This window comes from Pipistrellus kuhlii, unplaced genomic scaffold (assembly GCF_014108245.1).
Source record: "Pipistrellus kuhlii isolate mPipKuh1 unplaced genomic scaffold, mPipKuh1.p scaffold_m20_p_14, whole genome shotgun sequence".
NCBI classification, from domain to species: Eukaryota; Metazoa; Chordata; class Mammalia; order Chiroptera; family Vespertilionidae; genus Pipistrellus; species Pipistrellus kuhlii.
Window position 1 is genome coordinate 13,317,418 of NW_023425449.1, and position 19,952 is coordinate 13,337,369.

Consider the following 19,952-nt stretch of genomic DNA (forward strand, 5'->3'; position numbering starts at 1 on the left):
GTTAGAAACATCGATGAGAGAGAAACATGGATCAACTGCCTCTTGCACACCCCTCACTGGGGATGTGCCCACAACCAAGATACATGCCCTTGACCAGAATCGAACTTGAGACCCTTGAGTCTGCAGACCAATGCTTTATCCACTGAGCCAAACCAGTTAGGGCTACTTTGTTACTTTTTAAAAAAATATTTATTGTTGAAAGTATTACATATGGCCCCTTTCTAGCCTGTCCCCACCCTCACCGCAGGCAAGTGTGCTTTGTTTTATTCAAAAACAGTTCTCTGGATAGGCACAGCAGAACAGGAAGGAACAGGAAGGAACATAAAGATATGATGGAACCATCTGAAAGAGGAAGCAGTTTTTTGTGTTTTTTTTTTTTACACCAAGTAACATGATGGCAGAGGAGACAAGAAACCAGGAAGATACAAGGAAGAACATTTATTACAGGGAGTAATAGCATGCCAAACACACATTAAAATGTGAAACATTTTTAATTACCTGGTTTATATTTTATAGCTAAAATATCCGGGTTTATATTTTATAGCTAAAGTATCTACTAAGTATATTTTTTAAATGTATAGAGAATGATCAAAAACTAATCCCTTGCCTTCCCTGTGTCTAGCATTCTTTGAATTCTAGGGTTTCGCAATTTTCACTATGAGCGCCAAATCCCTGTTGTATGCCACCTTTGCTGCATGGGAGTGGAGGGCGTGTGAGGAAGTTTAAGGGGCTGAGTTGGAGAGAGGACTAGATTAGATGAGGAGTACAAGTGAAACCCCTCACTCACAAATCTTAGGGGTTCAACTGAATTTATTGGTCCCCCTAACAAAAGGCAAACACCCTCTTTTAATACTTGCATCCCCATAAATTACTTCAATTATAGTAATTCTACATTTCTCTTCTCATGATTTCAGCATTTTTAAAAAAAAATTATTTGTTGATTTAGGAAGAGAGGAAGTGAGAGAAACATAGATTTGTTTTCACTTATTTTTGCATTTATTGATTGGCTCTTATATGTGCCCTGATCAGGGAATCTAACCTATAATCTTGGCATAACATGACAGTGCTCTAACCAACTGAGCTAACCAGCAAGGGCTCATTACACCAGCTTTGATTGGTGATAAGAATTGATAGTAGCCGAAACTAGTTTGGCTCAGTGGATAGAGCATTGGCTTGCACACTGAAAGGTCCCAGATTCAATTCCAGTCAAGGGCATGTACCTTGGTTGCGGGAACATCCCCAGTAGGGGATGTGCAAGAGGCAGCTGATCAAAGATTATCATCGATGTTTCTAACTTTTTATCTCTCTCTCTTCCTCTCTGTAGAAAATCAATAAAATATATATACTTTAAAAAAAAATTGATAGTAGATGCCAAAGAATATTGAATGCCAGGAGGCTAAAGAAGCTCATTTTGTCTATCAGTTAAAATCCAAGATGGGGGAGCATTTGAGATCTTGCTTCTAGGCATATATCATCAGTTTGGCCAAGTCAACTCTTATAAAAATTCAAAGTAATAAAATAAAATCCAACATGTGATAATACCATTTTTTTTCCATTTCCTATGACTTAATGAGTGCAGTGTCTCATGAATGCTAGGATTAAGAAGTCAAATTTATACTCTAGGAATTAGCAGACAACATAATCTAAAACAGATAAGGAAAGATGACAGAGCTGGAACCTGAGAATCGCTCTCATAGATGTTTCTATTTCTCTCTCTTCCTCTCTGTAAAAAATCAATAAAATATATATTTTTAAAAAAAAGAAAGAAAAGATTGTATCAGTTCCCTTTGGAGGATTTTCCTTTGCTGTAAGAAGTGAGGGTGGACCTCATATGTGAGGCCTAAAGAATACAAACACAGAGCAAGAGAGATGCTTCTGGACCGAGGGAAATGGCTATCAGGCATGGAAATCATAGGAGGAGGAGAAAATATTGTTTAAATATCTCAAATATTCATTAATGAATGAAAGTCAGGAAGGATGAATGGGTGAGTGGTAAGTGATGAGGGTGACTGTGGAAGTGTTTGAAGTTTTTTTAGACTGGATTTCACACGTACACAATTGAAATCTGACGTTTTCTAACTCTCATAACTATTTTATAGTGTAGCGTTATGTGAGGATGTGAACCAACTGTGTTTTATATGCATTTGGATGGAACATGAAATTAAGAAGGCAAATTGTCTGCAGAAATGTTCACGCCTTGAATTGTTTCTGTATTTCCCTATGCATTTATCTATTAGTCATTTTTTGGCACACAAACTCTATCAGAATACTTTGTGGCTTTAATTTTTTAAGTAGTTATAAACTGAATTTTAAAAAGTAGGCAAGTTTATGGATGCAAGTCTACACTGAGAGCACTTATTAGACAGGTACTATGACTTCATTGTGTTCTGTATTCATTTAATTCGTTGGACAAATATGTATCGTTGTGTGTCACAAATACTGTGTGCTAGAAATGAGCTAGGTCATGCCATAAAAGATCATAACCAGTCTACTAAGAAATATTTGATTTGAAGAAAAACTTTCAAATGTTCAACAATTTTCAACACACATTTTCTGAGGAACATATGACAGATACAGTGATTTAATCAACATCCTTTAAGCAACATCCCTTCAGAAAAGCTTTAGTTCTTTGTGTCTGCTTTATTATAACCTTATATACTTATGCACTCCTCATCTGGAAATAGTGCAAAAACTATGCTATATATTATATAGAACAAGCGGCACTGGTAATATTTTGGTTCTTGGCCTAGACAAAAAGACAGAAGACTTCTATACTCATTGAGAATATATTATCGATATGTTCCCTAAACTAAATATAGGATGGAAGGCAGAAGGTTTCCTAGGAGATTTGGATCTTGCAAATATTAAGATTGAAAAATGATATAAAATGATCCAATTAGACCTGCTCTTCAGATTTTAATAAAAGTTTTGGGGAGAAAAGCAGTGTTCTTTATGCTTAATGTGAAAACAGATACTACCTTTAAGTAGTATCACATAAGTACACACCTAGCTTTGCAATGTCATCCCTTTTTGGAGCGATTGATTATACAATACATTTTCTGTGCCTTTAATCTTTATATGGGTGAAGTTTGGGAAACTGCTAAGGCTTAAAATCTAAATATGTTTGTAAAATGCTACTCTATTTCTGGATACTCTTATTCCATCTAAATTCTTTTTAGGTTCAGATTTTAATCAATATTTTCAGGCTAAATGTAGTCAAGTGTCTGGAAATAAAACACTTCAAATGAAAAGCTCTATTACCTTATAGTAGATAGGTTGTCCTTGTTAACGAATGCTTATTTTTTATGGATCTTGATTTAGGTTTGGGTGACATTAGATTTAAAAGTGGGAAGGTACACCACTCTTTTTTGTTCATTTAAATGTGTGCTGCCTTTGTTGTTAGCTATAATTTTGTAGTCTACCATATGGTTGCCAGTTGTTCTTTACTTGCTTGACATGTAAATACCCTATGATTCCAAAACACTGCATAATAGTAAAGTTATGGTAATATCACTATTCTTATGTTACCATATGGCTGTCTTGCAATTACTCTTCAAAAGTAATTGCCTTTCAAACTATTCCCTTCAATTACAACAGGCCCTCAGGTTACGTTGGAGATCCATTCCTATGGCACGATATATCCCAGTTTTCGCCGTTAGTTGAAACCCACCTACTTAAGTACCTATGTCATTCACATGGAGCACACACACAGCAGTAATGAACTGAAACAGTAAAAAGAAATTTACAATAAAGATAACAATTCCTGACCTTTACTTGTGGTTAATAATAAAAAACATAAAGCATATATGTGCATACATCGAAATGAACTTTTTTTTTTAAAATATATATAAATAAATGGGAGATGGTGACGTAACCACGAAACAATGTATGTTGAGTCTGATGTAACCCGAGGACTCTGTATTTTGTTTTGGTCCTAGTACTCTGCCAATTCTACCTTCTTATCTTAATCTCCATCTCTTTAAACTAACAAACTAAATCTCTGAAACAAATCCTATATAATAAAGAGCTAATATGCTAATTAGACTGGATGGCAGAATCACCTTCCAGAATGATCTTCTGGACGACCTTCCGGAACAACCATTGGGCAGGGCTGCAAGGCAGCTGGGGCTTCGAAGGCTGAGCCCCTTGCATGAATTTTGTGCATTGAGGCCTGGTGCATGAAATTTGTGTACAGAGGCGGAGTTCCTCAGCCCAGATTGCACCCTCTCACAATCTGGGACCCCTTGAGGGATGTCCAACTGCTGGTTTAGGTCTGATCCAGGGTCAGGCCTAAACCGGCAGTCAGACATGATTGGGCCTAAACCAACAGACATATTTTGCAGTACAGGATCACTGGCTCCTAATCGCTTGCCTTCCTGCCTCATCTCTCCTAACCACTCACCTGCCTGCCTAATCATTCCTAAGCCCCTGCTGCCGCAGCTTCATCTAGAAGGATGTTCGGAAGGTCATTCAACTGTTTTAATTAGCATATTACACTTTTATTATTATAGATAGGAAAGACATCTGAGAAATTCAAGCTTATAAGGAAAAGAAAAGAGCAAAGTGTAGAACAATGTTGGGCTGGTTGCCTAATATATTTTTGGCTCTGATCATCTGGGCCAGCACATGCTTGTTATGAAAAATGACTCTGAGTTACTCTGTGCTGACAGAACTTATTATAAGGAAAGGAGTAATTTACAAGCCATGGCTTCAACTTACAATTGCAGACTTCTTGTTCATATAAATCATGTGCTATGCTCATATAGTCAATCATAAAATAAATTCAGAATGCACTGTGCTGATTTGGATTGTCTGAGACTTCCTTCCCTAGACACTTAGATTTCTCAAAAAGTATCAAGTTTAATTTGGGGATTTTCTCCACACTTCAGAAGCCTATTTTAGAAAGATTAAAAAAAAATATTAAGTTCTGCATCAGCTCAACTTCAGTAATCTCCTGAAGATTTACTCTCTGATGAAACCCCTGTCTTCATATCAAAACATGTCTTTATTAATGATAACACATGAAAAGGCTGGGTAATTTTATGTAGGATTTACATGAATGAATGACATGCTCCCTCAAAATGAACAAAGAACTGAGAAGTTAGTTTAAGGATTTAGAAAAAAAAAGTCCCAGAAACTAAAATATTAAATTTAGAGGAAAAAGATTACAAAATCAATAACAATAATAGCTTGTATTTATTGGACACTTGCCACATGCCATTCAGTTACTCTATTAGATAGATATTATTATGGCCATCTTACAGATGACAAAACTGAAGCTTGGGGGAAGTTAACTTGTCCAGGGTCTTATAAGTAGTAATTGCTGGAAAAGATAAATCATAGAAATCTGATGCTAGAGCCAGCTTTTTACCAAGACAGGCACCATAGCACAAATGATAGCCATGCTGATTGAACAGTTATTTGGTTCACAGAACACTTCTTAAGATATTCCTACCAACAGGCAAGGTTAAATCCATTCAGGTATTTTGAGTTAACATTATGTAGAGAAGGTAAGGATAAAGGAAGAACAAGTAAAGTCATATCACACAGAAACAAGCATGGAAATCAGTCCATGGGACATAGCCCAGGATCACTGCTTGTTTCTGCATGAAGCCAACGGTGTGCAAAAACAAATAAACAAACTAACAAAAACCAGTGGGGCCTTTGGAAGATCTTACTGCTCCAAGTGTGTTCCCCTTTGCGTCCAGCAATATTGGCAGCACCTGAGAGATGGTTAGACTGGTAATATCTCAGGTCTTGCCCCAGACCCTATGGAATGTTAAAATCCCTGAATGATTCATTAGCACGTTAGAGTTGAAGAAACACTGGTCTAGATGCCCAGAGACTTAACCAGTTGTAATATGTAGTTCTTGTCTGATCCTTGTCCTTTTTACCTATTGGGGAGATGTGGCATTGACTAGGTTTTGAATTCTACAAAGGAATGTGTACTGATTTCATTAGGAGTGGTAATGGCACCCAGCGGTTAATAATGAATGTCCAAATCTTTTAAAATTTAGACACATATATTAAAGCATGTTGGGGTAAAATAATGTCTTTGATTTGCTTTAAAAGGTTTTGGCAAAGAAAATAACAAATGTGGCAAAATTTTGAAAATGGTTGAATCTGTATGATGGCTGTGCTATTCTTCCATCTACTTTTAAGTATGTTTGAATTTTATAACTTTTTTAAATACCAAAGGAAATGAGCTAGAAATGTTTTAAATAACTAAAGAAAGAAGTTTCTTATAGTAAAAAAATTTTTAAAGGCTTAATCATTTAACAGGATATTAGAGAATCGTTCTGACAAGGATTTAAAAAATAGGATGAAAATGGGGGCAATTTTATTTTTTTATTTTTATTTATTTCTTTATTTTTTAATATATTTTATTGATTTTTTTGCCCCCCTCCCTCCCATAAATACCCTCCCTCCCCAGAGTTTTATATCCATTGGTTGTACTTATATGCATGTATACAAGTTCTTCGGTTGATCTATTACCTCCCCCAAATCTCCCTCCCCTCCCCCCTGTAATTTGACAGTCTGCTTGTTGCTTTACTGTCTCTATATCTATCTTTTGGTTCATCAGTTTATAATGTTCTTTATTATCCATAAATGAGTGAGGTCATGTATGGGGGCAATTTTAGATATAGTCCTGGTAAAAGCCAGAAGCCAGGGATGAAGGATAAAAGGGATCCTAATATATGGTGCGAGGAGATTTGACTTTGGGTGGTGAGCACATGGTGCAATAAACAGATCATGTAACATAGAAATCCACACCTGAAACCTATATGTTCATGTTGACCAATGTCACCCCAATCAATTTAATTTTAAAATGTTTAGTGAGAAAGAGTATCCAGTCTAATTTAAAAAAAGGGGTGGGGGTGGGGAGGGTAGTTCTAGGGGAGAAAAAAAGCCAGAAGACTTAAAAACATCTGTCAACTCCCTTCTCAAAAAGCATCCTATGGTAGATGTTATATTTTGTGAATGGATCTTAGACTTAATGCCTTCATTATGTTTTTTTTAAAAAAGAAAGAGCGGTTAATGGTGCCTCTGGCCTATCCCCATTTTCATCTCCTGGCCTTCTCACTGGTAGTTCCCTGTCCTGGGTGACTGATGGAATGCTGAGCTACCTACTCATCCAAATCAGTATCTAACCGAATCCTGTACTCACCTTACTCTGCTGAGAATCTATGCTGGTAATTGCAGACGAAGGCCTTTTGATGTTATGTGATCAATAGGAAACCCTTTAAGCTGGTGTGTATTTGTCATATACAAAAGAATTCCTTTCAACACACATAAACCCTTAATGTACTTACCCATTACAAGGCATATCTTTTTTTTTCCTTTTTCTGGAAAGCGGAGCAAAAGAGATATCCTAAGCTATTAAAAAGAAAAAAAGAAAAACGAAGCACTTTGATAAGTTATTAAGTGGCAGTGTTTGGGAGAATGTGTTTTATAATTCTGGCTCCTTCCTGTAGAAAACCGAGAGTGGTTCTCAAAGACCAATAAACTGAGCCGGCACTCCCCAGGTGCAGACAGTACACTGCTCACCCATGAACAACCGACGCCTGACCGGCTTAGTAGGTGCCTCATGTTTACAGGGTGAGTCAGTGGGAGAGCAGGAATTTGTTTCCAGAAGCCTTCCCATTTTAACCACAAGTAGTGTGTCTTCTGTGGTACTATATTTGGGTCTGTTGGTTTGGATTTTATGGAATAATCCAGACCACTTTAAGATTTTTCCATTAGACAAATATGTATTCAGAGAAATAAATGAGGAATGGGATAGTGGAAGGAATTTCATCTGACCGTGAATCAGAGTTGCTGACACTCAGGTGCTGTTCCTTGCACTTCTTTAATTTAGGTTAAGCCTCTGCTTATCGGACACAGCATTGTTAGACCTGTGTGATTTTTAATTTCTGGACACTTAAATTGTTTTTGTTTTTTAAATTAATGGTGTATTAGACTTTTATGATAATTATAATTACCCCTTATTAATGCAGATAAACCTTATTGCAACTTTTAAAGACAAGTGGACTTCTGGATAGAGCCCTTTTTATATTATGCAAAATGCATGATCTCTTCTTTTTGGGAGAGATAAGTAGTGAATATGATGATTTTAAAGCACAGTAATCCTCTACTTCAAAATAATAGAAGTACATATATTTAAAAGCCCCAATAGCAAATGATCTTTACTTTGGACAGTAACACAAGCTCTAACTTTTGAAGACATAAAATGGACATCTGCTATATTGCAGAAAACTTTTAGAAACTTAAATTGAGTGTACTAAAATTACATTTGAGGAAAACAAATTAATTCTTTTGAAATTCAAATGTGACACGTCATTCAATGTTTAAGCTCCAATCTTGAAGAAATAGTTATAACTTTTTGTACCAAATACACTCTATGTTTGATCACAACACTTGAAAGAATAATCAGCATACTTTTTACGGGTTCCAAAATCAAATAAGAAAATATGCATGTTATAAAGTAAATGTACATAGATTTATTCATGACAAGCCAATCTGCATGTTCTATAAAATAACTGAGGTTAAAAGTCATTTAAATACATCTTGTACTAAAGTTTTGAGAAAGCACCTACAAAGTGATACAGCTTCAGAAGTTATCAGATACTTCATCATGCCAATGGTATTCACAACATACAGATTTGCTGGCTAAAAAAGCATCATTCTATTAGCAATAAACTATTTTGCATGTAGCTATCTTATATTTGCCATCTGGGCTTTCATTACACCTTCCTTTCAGTCCAAGGTTTCTTTGAATTAATTGCAGCTAAATCAAATTGGTTCAAAGAACTTCAGAGAGGAGGGTGTCTTGATTGGGGCCCCGTACATTTTACATGGGGGCACCCCATAGATTTTGAAGCTGTAAGTGAACATGTGGGGCTGAAAGAGAAAGCTCAGAAGGATATGTCAGTAAGCGGCATAAAAATAAGGCTTTCTGAAGAGAGACCATATAAGCAGCCAAAGGTACAATGTGGTTATAGGGATGCTTAATGTTTCCCCACATACTAACCTGGGTTTCTCAACCTAGGCAATGTCGACATTTGAAGTTGGACAATTCTTTGTTGCAGGGCTGTCCTGAGCATTGTAGGATCATAAGCAGAATCCTTGGCCTCAATCTACTAGATGCCAGAAATACACCCTTAGTCTGATAATATCTGTAAATACCGTATTTTCCGGCGTATAAACGACCCCCCCAATTTTACAGTTAAAACATAGGTTTAGGCCTATATTCGCTGTATAAGACTACCCCCCACTTCTGAGGCAACACCAGTTCTTTTTTTAATAGACCGCCTCTCTGACTCTGGCCAACAAGTACGTTCTAGTAAAAAGCCTGTTCAGATTGGCCAGAATCAGAGAGGCGGTCTATTAAAAAAAGAACTGGTGTTGCCTTGGAAGTGGGAGGTAGTCTTATACAGCGAATATAGGCCTAAACCTATGTTTTAACTGTAAAATTAGGGTGTTGTTTTATACGCCGGAAAATACGGTAGTCCCTGGGGATATGTTTGCCAGACTTAGCAAATAAGAATAGAGGACACCCAGTAAATTTAATTTTCTGATGGCCACAAGTAACTTTTTGGTATCTCATACAATATCTGGTACAGACTTGTACTAAACATTTGTTTGTTGTTTGTCTGAAATTCAGACTTAACTTGGAGGTCCCTATTTTAGCTAGTAACCCTACTAGGAGACAAAATTGTCCATGGCTAGAAACCCGCTGTGCCACTGGTTTCAGTAAGTGAGGAGCAAATACCGAAGACACTCTTGGCTAACCTGACTGACAATGTCACTTTCCTGAACTCCTCTGACTACAGTACCCTTGTTTGCAGAGGAGAGCTCATTAACCGTCCTCACAGTGCGAAGTGAGACCTACAGGAAATCATGTATGAAATACTCCTAGTACAATGCCAGGCCTACTAAACAATTGATGTCTATCTGTTATTACTGTCTGGCAATCCCTTACAAGACGATGTCATAATATGTATTGGCCTCTGGACTTTTTCACTAACAAGAAAGATTATATTAAGGAAACAACAGGAGCCTTGCAGTGATTCATAGTTGGGACTTCACATTGAAATCAGCTGGGGCTGGGGGGGGGGGGGGGGGGGTGGTGTCCTCCCGCTGTGTGGATCCTACCTCTGAGAGATTTAGATTTTATTGATCTGAAGTGTGACCTGAATTTTTTTTTTTTCAAAAGCTCCTAAAATGGATAGCCAAAGCTGTTTGAGAGAAAAGTATCAGATAATTGTTATGTCTTAATAATGAAGAGAGGGAGTATACTCAAATTACATCTGATTATTGGGTTATGAAAAAGTAGTTTGGAATCAACTTTTGAGAAAAGTTGGATATGATTTCATTCATTCATTCATTCATTCATTCAACAAATATAGTATCTGAATACCTACTATGTGCCAGGCCATGTTCTAATGATAAACAAGACATTTTAATTTAATTTCATGGACTAGAATTAAGGTAGCAGCATTCCCCACCCCACCCCCCAAAAAAATCAAATGAAGTGAGTCCTAAGTTTTTGTGTTTTTTAATGTTTTTATTGATTTTTAGAGAGAGGAAGGGAGATAGAAACATAAAGGAGAGAGAAACATCATCCATCAGCTGCTGGCAACACAGGTATGTTCCCTGACAGGTAATCCAACCTGTGACTTCTTGGTTTCTGGGTTGATGCTCAACCACTGAACCATACAGACTAGGCTGAAGTCATGGTTTGAATAAGAAAGCAAAATGGGGAGAAACTAGTGTGACTTGACAAGATATTCTCTGAACTTAGCTCTTAGAAGGGATTGAAACAGCAAGAGCATGTTATAAGGACAAGTAAAGGGAAGGCATAAAATTGCAAAGAGTGCCAGAAAGGCCAAACATGAACAAAACTAGCAACTACAGTAGGATCATTCTGTGAAAAGGGAAGTCCTAGAATAAAGGCAAATAAGAAGGAAGTGCGAGGCTCTCTTTTTGAGGAAGATGTGCATTGTTTAACAGATCACTAAAAGGCAGAACAGAGTGTAATGCCTATTTTGCTTTATTTTTCTGAAGAAGAATGAGCTAATAGAAAATTCAAAACAAAAACTGTGAAACGGAACCTTGTAGGCTAAAATGGGTGAGGATAGATCACACGTACCCTTTTTGCATGAATTACTAACCTCTGCTGAGTTATCAGTACATTTTCATGTGTGATCAGAAACTTGTAGGACTGACAGTGTAATTTTGGAAATTACAAAATTTATAACAAAAAAAAATCAAAATATATATAATAGCTTAAATACAATATAATTTTATTTCTTGTTTTCAAATCTAAAACTGGTGTTCCTGGATGGTAAGTCTCTTTCCTCCAAGATGGATTCAGAGGCCCAGCTTCCTTCTATCTTGTGGCTCTGCCATCTTTAAGAAATGGCTTCTCAGGTCTCCATGCTCATCTTTTCCTGGCTGTGAACATGAAAAAGAATATGAAAGGCTACCAAATGCTCCTATGGGCCAAGTTGGAAAGTAGCATATATAACCTTTGCAAGCCTTCCACTGGCTAAAAACCAGTCACTTGGGCACCCAATTGAAAAAAAAAAAAAGTTTTTTTTGTTTTGTTTTGTTTTGTTTTGTTTTTTTGAGAAATGTAGTGAGCCCAGGAAGAATAATAATCAGATTTGGTAACAGCTAAATAATCTCTACAAGATCTGCCAAAAACCTGCAAGTTAGATGAATAACTCAAATGTTAAAAATGGAGTTGAAATGGAATTGAAGGAGATAGAAACAACAAAGGCTTGAAACCACTTGGAATCTGTGCCTCGTCTGCACATTAGGAAGGCATGTAACAAATACATGACATTGTTGAGAAATGAGAACTGGGTGATGGTATTATTGAGTGGATTCATAGCTCTTCTGATAACTGTTCAGCCAGTAGTAATCACTGTCAACCATGAAGGCAGTCTCCAGTGCTCAGTCCTGTGACTCTCCTTGCCCATATCTCATTCAACATTTGAAGACAGACAAACCGGAGACTGATTCAGTGAAGGAGAGATTGAATGATAGTGCACATGAAAGAATCACGAGTGGTTTCACATGATCTCAAAAATCTAGAACTTACATCTGCAGGATTTTTCTGAGAATAGCAGGCGGTAAGTTTTTTAGGCTTTTGGGTCCTCAAGTCTCTGTCACTAGTCCTTTCTGCTGTTGTAGCCCAGAAGCCACCATAAACAATATATAAATGGACTGGTGTGGCTGTATCCCAATAAAACCAAATGCAAAACCTCGTGCCAGGCTAGATTTGTGCCATACTTTGCTGAATCCTGATCTAGATGTATAGTTTGAAGTCTACAGGCAGTAAATCTAAATTTCTTCATTTAAGGCCAAAGAACAATGGGCCTAATGTTACCTATAGAGCAACAAAGTGGGCATTATTTGCTCTGATTTTGCAAATAGGAAAGCTAAATCTCAAAAATAAATAGTTTGACCTGCATTCACATCTGGATAACATTTAATGGGACATCATGCCAAATCAACAAATGTTTGGGTAAATGGAGAGACTCACAGTTCAGTGCTCAGGTGGAGTACTTCATGTGGCAGCACTCCCTGTAGGAGAACCTGGGATATTCTGGCTCTGTTCTCATTCAAGCGTGTGATCTTTGACTCACTTAACTTCTCTGGGCCTTGGCTAACAAAGCAATAAAATCAAGAGGCTGGACTAGATAAACACCAAAGCCCCTCTCAGGTTCAAGAGAGCTTTTATTATGTTAAGGGCATCTTGTGGGAGAGAAATGAGACTTACTCTTGTAACTCCTAAAAGCAATTATTTTTAATGTGGTTTTATGAAAAAACAATTTATAAAACATAAAAATGGCATTTTATGAGTATGCATGTGTTTTACAAGTTCAAATTTATAATGTTTTCTGATTATGAAGAGATTTATTGAAACAATAATTGGGCAGATATGAACAAAACTGAAGTTTTAAACTAGGAGTGATAGATAATTAATGGATTCGTATTAGAATCAGTGCCTCAACATTCTATTTATTATAAATTGGTTATTGCTTGCTTGTTTGCTTGCTTTTGGTTGTACAATGTCAAGAAAACCCTTATTCACATGGTGTTTAAATGATAAAAGAAATTAATAATCTTGCAATCTAAGAAATCTTGTCAGAATATAGAAATGGCAAGAGAGGCCTAAAAAACAAAATGCATTAACTTGACAACATAAATCAGGTAATCTTTAGTATATTAATTTGGCATACATGATAAAAGTTCATGTAAATTAAGCATTTGAAAAAACTTTGCGTCAGTTAAGGTAGGCTAAGTTTATGCTATGCTGCTACTTGAACCCCCAAACTTCAAAGGCTTGTGTAGTAAGTGTTATCTTATTAATTTTATTTCTTGCTCATATTTCATGTCCAGTTCTGGTTATGGTTAAGGGGAGGGGCTGTGCTCCACATAGCATCTCAGGGATCCAGGCTGTTGGAGATGGCTCCCAGTCTCATAGCTGTACTATCTGGCACAGGTATTATCATTGGTTGCTAAGACAAGGGCAGAGGCACCTAGAGTGCAAAACATTGGCTGTTTTGAACAGAGGCCATTCTTTTTTTAAAAATATATTTTATTGATTTTACATAGAGAGGAATTGAGAGGGATAGTTAGAAACGTTGGTGAGAGAGAAACATCGACCAGCTGCCTCTTGCACACCCCCCACTGGGGATGTGCTCACAACCAAGGTACGTGCCCCTGACTGGAATCGAACCCAGGACCTTCCAGTCCGCAGCCCGACGCTCTATCCACTGAGCCAAACCGGTCTCAGCCAGAGGCCGTTCTTTACATGTGAGTGTAAAACACATTTGTCAGTTCTGCTCAGTGTTAGCTGAAACCAGTCTCCTGACCCTATTTCGGAAGTTAATGTGTGATTCACATGGGCTAAATATGCAAAAGCACTTGGAAGAACTATAAAGGAGCAGATCTCAAACATGTATCAAAATATGGAGATGAACTTGTAGGCTGCAGAGAAAAAGGAAAGAAAAGTGAGTTTTCATAACAATGGCCTATGGTTTTCTGAATCATGAAGAAGGTGAAGTAATAAGCTTGAGTGATGACTATTGGCAATTTCAGAATGATGATGGTTCAGACAACAAACGTAAAGAATATAAAAGAAAGCTGAATATATGAGTAAAATGGTTTTTTAAACCATTAGGGCTTAGCCAAATTTAAATAAAAAATAGTAAAGCACTCAACCATCTATTATAGGTTGGTGGTTGGCAAACTGCAGCTCACGAGCCACATGCGGCTCTTTGGCCCCTTGAGTGTGGCTCTTCCACAAAATACCACATGCAGGTGCACAAGTACAGTGCAATTGAAACTTCGTGGCCCATGTGCAGAAGTCGGTTTTTCGGCTCTCAAAAGAAATTTCAATCATTGTATTGTTGATATTTGGCTCTGTGACTAATGAGTTTACCAACCGCTGATAGAGGTTATACATTTTTTTTTTCTCTAGAAAAATGTATAACCTGTAAAGTGAGGAAATTAAGGGTTTTGGTGTTCAACCTTATCCTCCTCTGGGCTGAGAAAGAGCAATGACTTTTTCTAGATTTCCATGAAACAAGCAGAAACACAGGGATTAACTGCCTGTGAAACTGGGTTTGAACAGATTCCTGCTAAGGTTGGATGTAAAAGTGCCAATTTAATCGGATATAAAACACTCGAAACACTTTTGAATATGGCTATCACAAACCAAACAACTTTCAAGATGTAAAACATTGTCGAGCCAGTGTGCTCAGTGGTTGAGCTTCCACCAAGGAGCTAGGAGGCAAGGGTGTGATTCCAGGTTGGATCCCCAGTAGGGGGCATGCAGGAGGCAGCAATCAGTGATTCTCTTTCATCATTCATATTTCTCTCTCTCTCCCAATTCCTCTCTGAAATCAATGAAAACATTAAAAAATAAACAAAAAACCAAAACCGGTTTGGCTTAGTGGATAGAGTCAACCTACGGACTGAAAGGTCCCGGGTTCGATTCTGGTCAGGGTAAGTGTCTTGGTTGCTGGCAAGTTCCCAGTGGGGGATGTGCAGGAGGCAGCTCATTGATGTTTCTCTCTCATCAATGTTTCTCTCTCATGGATGTTTCTATTTCCCTTCCTCTCTGTAAAAAAAATCAATAAAACATATTTTTTTAAAAAGACATAAAACATCTTAGAAAAAGATTTCCATTTAGTTCATCAGGATTACATTTAATTCGTTGAAATTCGATGGTGGTCAGTGTGCTGCGCCCCTCTGAGATCGCAGAGGTGGTGTGAGCATGGCCATGTTTCTATATGGACTATAAATTTCAGAATAAAAAGAAGAAAATACACAAAAACAGGAGCCACTTACCATCCTACCGAATGGGCTCAAAGGAGGCACAGAGCGGAGTCCGGAGCAGTGCTTTTCCAAGCAGCCCACCTGAGCGCCCGGGTGTGCACACTCCTGGTCCTTTCTTACAAACACTGTGAATGACATTCTCAGGTGCAGCCCAAACAATGTTCTATTTTTAACCACATCTAAAGGTGGCGCTGGTGTTAGAATGGGGACGGCTGTCCAACTCAGTAAGAATTTAAACTGAAAACAGTGACGGTGGGGAAAATATCAGTTTCTAACAAGGGATGAGGGGGGGAGTCGTTTCATGGTTCTGCAGAAAAAAGATTAAGAAAACCTGAGAGAAGTATAACAAACCTGAAAAGAAGAGAATAACCAGATCTCACAGGGAACAAAACCGAATAGGAAATGTCTGTCAAAAGTCATTGCAGCCAAAACCAGTTTGGTTCAGTGGATAGAGCATCAGCCTGTGGACTGAAAGGTCCTGGGTTCGATTCACGACAAGGGCATGTACCTTGGTTGAGGGCACATCCCCAGTAGGGTGTGTGCAAGAGGCAGCTAATCTATGATTCTCTCTCATTGGTGTTTCTAACTCTCTATGCTTGTCTCTTCCTCTGTAAAAAAATCAATAAAATATATATATTTTAAAATCTTAAAAAAAAAAAAAAAGTATTTGCATGTATATAAGCCTAACCCGTGGCCATGGACAACAGGGGGGTGGGAGCATACGTGGGGAGGGGTTTGGATGGGATGGGAATAGGGGGATGAGGACAATTATGTGATACCATAATCAATTAAGAAATTAAAAAAAAAAGTCATTGCTCTTCCTCTGCCTGCAAACCCGTCATTACCTCGCTTCACAGACTACATTCCTGGGATGTCAAACAACAAGGCCTTAAAGCCGCGGCGAACTTTAATGCTTTGACTCTTTGTGCTTTATTTTTACGAAGATGGTCTCCTAATGCTTCCCGCTTTATCTACGTTCTCTATCTGGGTTGGGTTTTCTTGAACAACGACTGCATTTTTTTTTTTTTTTTTTTTACCTTGAAACTAACTTTCCCATCTTCCTCCTCTCCATCCCGCCCCTGAAAAAAAAAACTTAGAGAAGTTTCCCGGGGCCGGTGCGCCTCCGCCCACAAGCACACTCCCCACTGAGAAGCCTTTGGACACCGCCAGAGGCCCCCAGCCTGCGGGCCCCTCCCTGCAAAGCCTCCCCGGGGCCATTTTCCCCTCCGGGCCGCGGCCCTGGGGCCCCGAGGCGGGGCCTCCACCCCCAGCCCTGCTCAGCCCAGCCCGCAAGTCCGGTCTGGCCGGGCGGGCGGGTGGGCGGGGCCGGGGAGGGCGGGGCCGGCCGCTCCATCGGGGCTGGCGGGTGTGGGAGGGGGTGGGGGAGGCTAGGGCCAGCCCGACCTGCTTCCAAGTCCCAACTTTCCAACCCCCGCGTCTGTTTTAGGAAGAATGTCCCTCATTTAGACACTTTCTCCTGCTTTTTGGCGCGTGGAAGCAGCCAGAAAAAAAACTTTTAAAAAGTTTTGTCCAACTTCTGCTTCCCCCTCCCCCCCTAGCGTAGTTTCCGAATGGTTCGCCCCGGGCCACGCCGGGGACGCCCTCTCCCTCCCCCCTCGCCCCCCCAGCCCCGCCCCCGGGAGCCCCTGCCCCGCGTCGGGTTGGACGCGCCGGCGGCGCCCACGGAGTGGCCGCTCCTCCGCGACACCCTGCGCCGCGCTCGTCGGCCCTGGCCCTGGCCCTGGCCCGGCCCGCGGCCCCCTCCCGCGGCGGGCGCCATGGACTACCTGACCACGTTCACGGGCAAGGGCGGGCGCCTGCTGCGGGGCACGGCCCACCGCCTGTGGGGGCTCGCGGGCGGCGGCGAAGCCCGGCAGGTGTGCTTCGAGGACTACCTGCGGGAGCCCGGCGGCGGGGCCCCGCCGCACCGGCCCCCGGCGGCGCCGTCCACCCCGGAGGGACCCGGTGAGCCCGAGCCTCCCCTCGGTCTGCCTCCCGCGTGGCCCCGCGCCGGGCCGAGGGCCGGGGAGGGGGGTGTGGCCCGGGCCGGCTCCTGGGGCAGCGGGGGCAGCCGGGCCGGGGTGCTGGGACCCGGGCGGGCGGGCGGACGGGCGGGGAGCACTCGGTGTCGCAGCTTGTCCTGCCCCGCGCTTCCTGCTCTCTCTCCCCCTGGAGGGGGGATCCCTTCACCCCCTATGTCCCCAGGGCCGATCCCCTCGCTCTCCCCTCCCACCCGGAGGAGAGTATTAAACTTTATTATGACGCTTCTCTTTCCCGTCTTGGAGACTCTTGAGAGGACCGCCCTGCCCACCTGTTTTGGGTTTGGGGCAGAGTGTCTTTGAGGTTTGCCTCCGTGAGGGTCCCACTTCAACACCCCATAGTAGAGAAAAGAAAAGGCTTAACTTCAACTGCAACCTAGTTGATTTAGTATCAAGTATTTTGCTTTCCTTATTTAAAAAAAAAAAAAAATTCTTGTGTCATGTATTTTGAAAGGGTGTATGTTGCCTTGAGGTGGAAGGAAGGACCTAGGAACTTTTTTTCCGGTTGCCATTTAGATGGACGGCTGTCCTGGGGTTCTTTCATCATAGGGCCTGTGTACCATTCTTTCCCCACTCCCCACCCCCAAAAAATTGGTCATAATGATATGATATTGATGTCTTAGGAGTTTTCAAAAGTGCTTGTTGAAGTATTAGCACAGCGCATATGGCAACCTTTGCAATGTTGTTGGATTCCTCCAAGTCGGTGATTTTTCAACCTTATTTTTTTTTTTAATCTCATGGCACACACAAAGTAATTGCTAAAATTCTGCAGCACACCAAAAAATGTGTTTTTTGCCAATCTGACCAAAAAAAAAAAAAAAAGTATAAAACTATTCACACACCTGGTGTGTGAATGAAACTGACTCATTCACACACCATGCGGCTACTGTTGTGTTAGCTGTTGTCATTTTTTTTATTTTTTTATTTGACAATTTAAAGGAGAAGAGGCCCATGCTCCTGATTAAATAGGTAATACACGTTTTAAATTTTTTTGTTCACACACCTTTGAAAGGCCAGGCCCTTCAATTCTTGACAATGCCCTGTGTCTTCCAGCAGTGTTTCTTGTACAGGCTCTTGACCACACATGTAGATCGGCTGCTCTCTAGTCTCCAGTTTGTTGTTACCGACCTTGCCGCTCACCATTTCTATTTAGTAATCATGTTGATAAGTCTTTCCATTGACAGGTTGTAAGGATGGACCAGATATGTACCCTTGATGAGGAATCGAACCCGAGACCCTTTGGTGCTCCGGCAGACAGACGCTCTAACCACTGACGCACGCTGGCCATACTGGTTTTCATAGTGGCTGTACCAGTTTACATTCCCACGAGCAGTGAGGGAGGGTTCCTTTTTCTCCACAACCTCTCCAGCACTTGTTATTTATCTATCTGGTTGATAATAGCCATTCTAACAGTTGTAAGGTGGTATCTCATTGTAGTTTTGATTTGCAAGTTTCATTCTTTCCCACGTGGCTTTCCAATTTCCCCAGCAATCGATTATTGAAGAGACTTTGTTTTCTCCATGGTGTTTTTGGCTCCTTTGTCGAAGATTATTTGCCCATGTGCATCTGGCTTTATTTCGGGGCTCTTGGTTCTTTTCCACTGGTCTGTGTGTCCGTTTTTTACTGCCAGTGCCATGCTGTTTTGATTACCCTAGCTCTGTAGTATAATTTGAAGTGAGGTAGTGTGATTAACTCCAGCTTCACTCTTTTTTTCTCAGGATTGCTTTGGATATTCATCAAGATCTTTTGTGGTTCCATACTAATCTGATAATTTTTGTTCTATTTCTTTAAAAAATCACATTTGAGATTTTGATGGGGATTGCATTAGATCTATATATTGCTTTGGGTAACATGGCTATGGTCTATACCCACTAAATGCCAGTGGATTGATTCTTCCAATCCCTGAATGCAGAATATCCTTCCACTTCATTGTGTCTTTTCATTTTCTCTTAATAATGATTTGTAGTTTTTAGTATATAGGTCCTTTACATCTTTCGTTAAGGTTTTCCCTAGTTACAATATTTTCTTTTGGTTGCAGTTACAGAAGGAATTGTTCTTTTAATTGTTTTCCTGGCATTTCATTGTTAGTATATAGGAAAGCAGTGGATTTTTGTACAATGATTTTGTGTCTTGCAATGTGACTGTATTTGTTTATTGTTTCTAATAGTTCTTTAGTGGAATCTTTAAGGTTTTCTATGTACAGAATCATGTGATCTGCAAAAAGTGACATTTTACTTCTTTCTTCCCCATTTGAAAGCCTTTTCTTTCTTAATCTTGCCTGATTGTTCTGGCTAGGACTAAGTTGAATAGGAGTGTTGAGAGTGGGAATCCTTGTCTTAATTTTAGAGGAGAAGCTTTCATTTTTCCACCATTGTGTATGATACCAGCTGAGGGTTTGTCATATATGGCCCTTATTATCTTGAGGTACTTTCTTTCTATACCCATCTTATTGATTGTCTTAATCATAAGAGTTGTCATATATTACCAAATGCTTGTTTTTGTGTTTATTGGTAAGATCATATTATTTTTATCTCTTGTTTTGTTAATGTGGTGTAT

General features: G+C 39.8%; 1 protein-coding gene and 1 long non-coding RNA gene across 2 annotated transcripts in view; one reads left to right on the forward strand and one right to left on the reverse strand.

Annotated features, from left to right (window-relative positions):
• Nucleotides 1-19,952, forward strand: part of OXR1 (oxidation resistance 1) — a 244,213-nt gene that overhangs the window by 166,708 nt on the left and 57,553 nt on the right.
• On the reverse strand, nucleotides 11,290-15,536 carry LOC118718199. Its single transcript, XR_004987715.2, has 2 exons — nucleotides 15,370-15,536; nucleotides 11,290-11,457 (listed from the first exon to the last, which is right to left on the reverse strand). It is a non-coding gene; the product is annotated as an uncharacterized LOC118718199 (long non-coding RNA).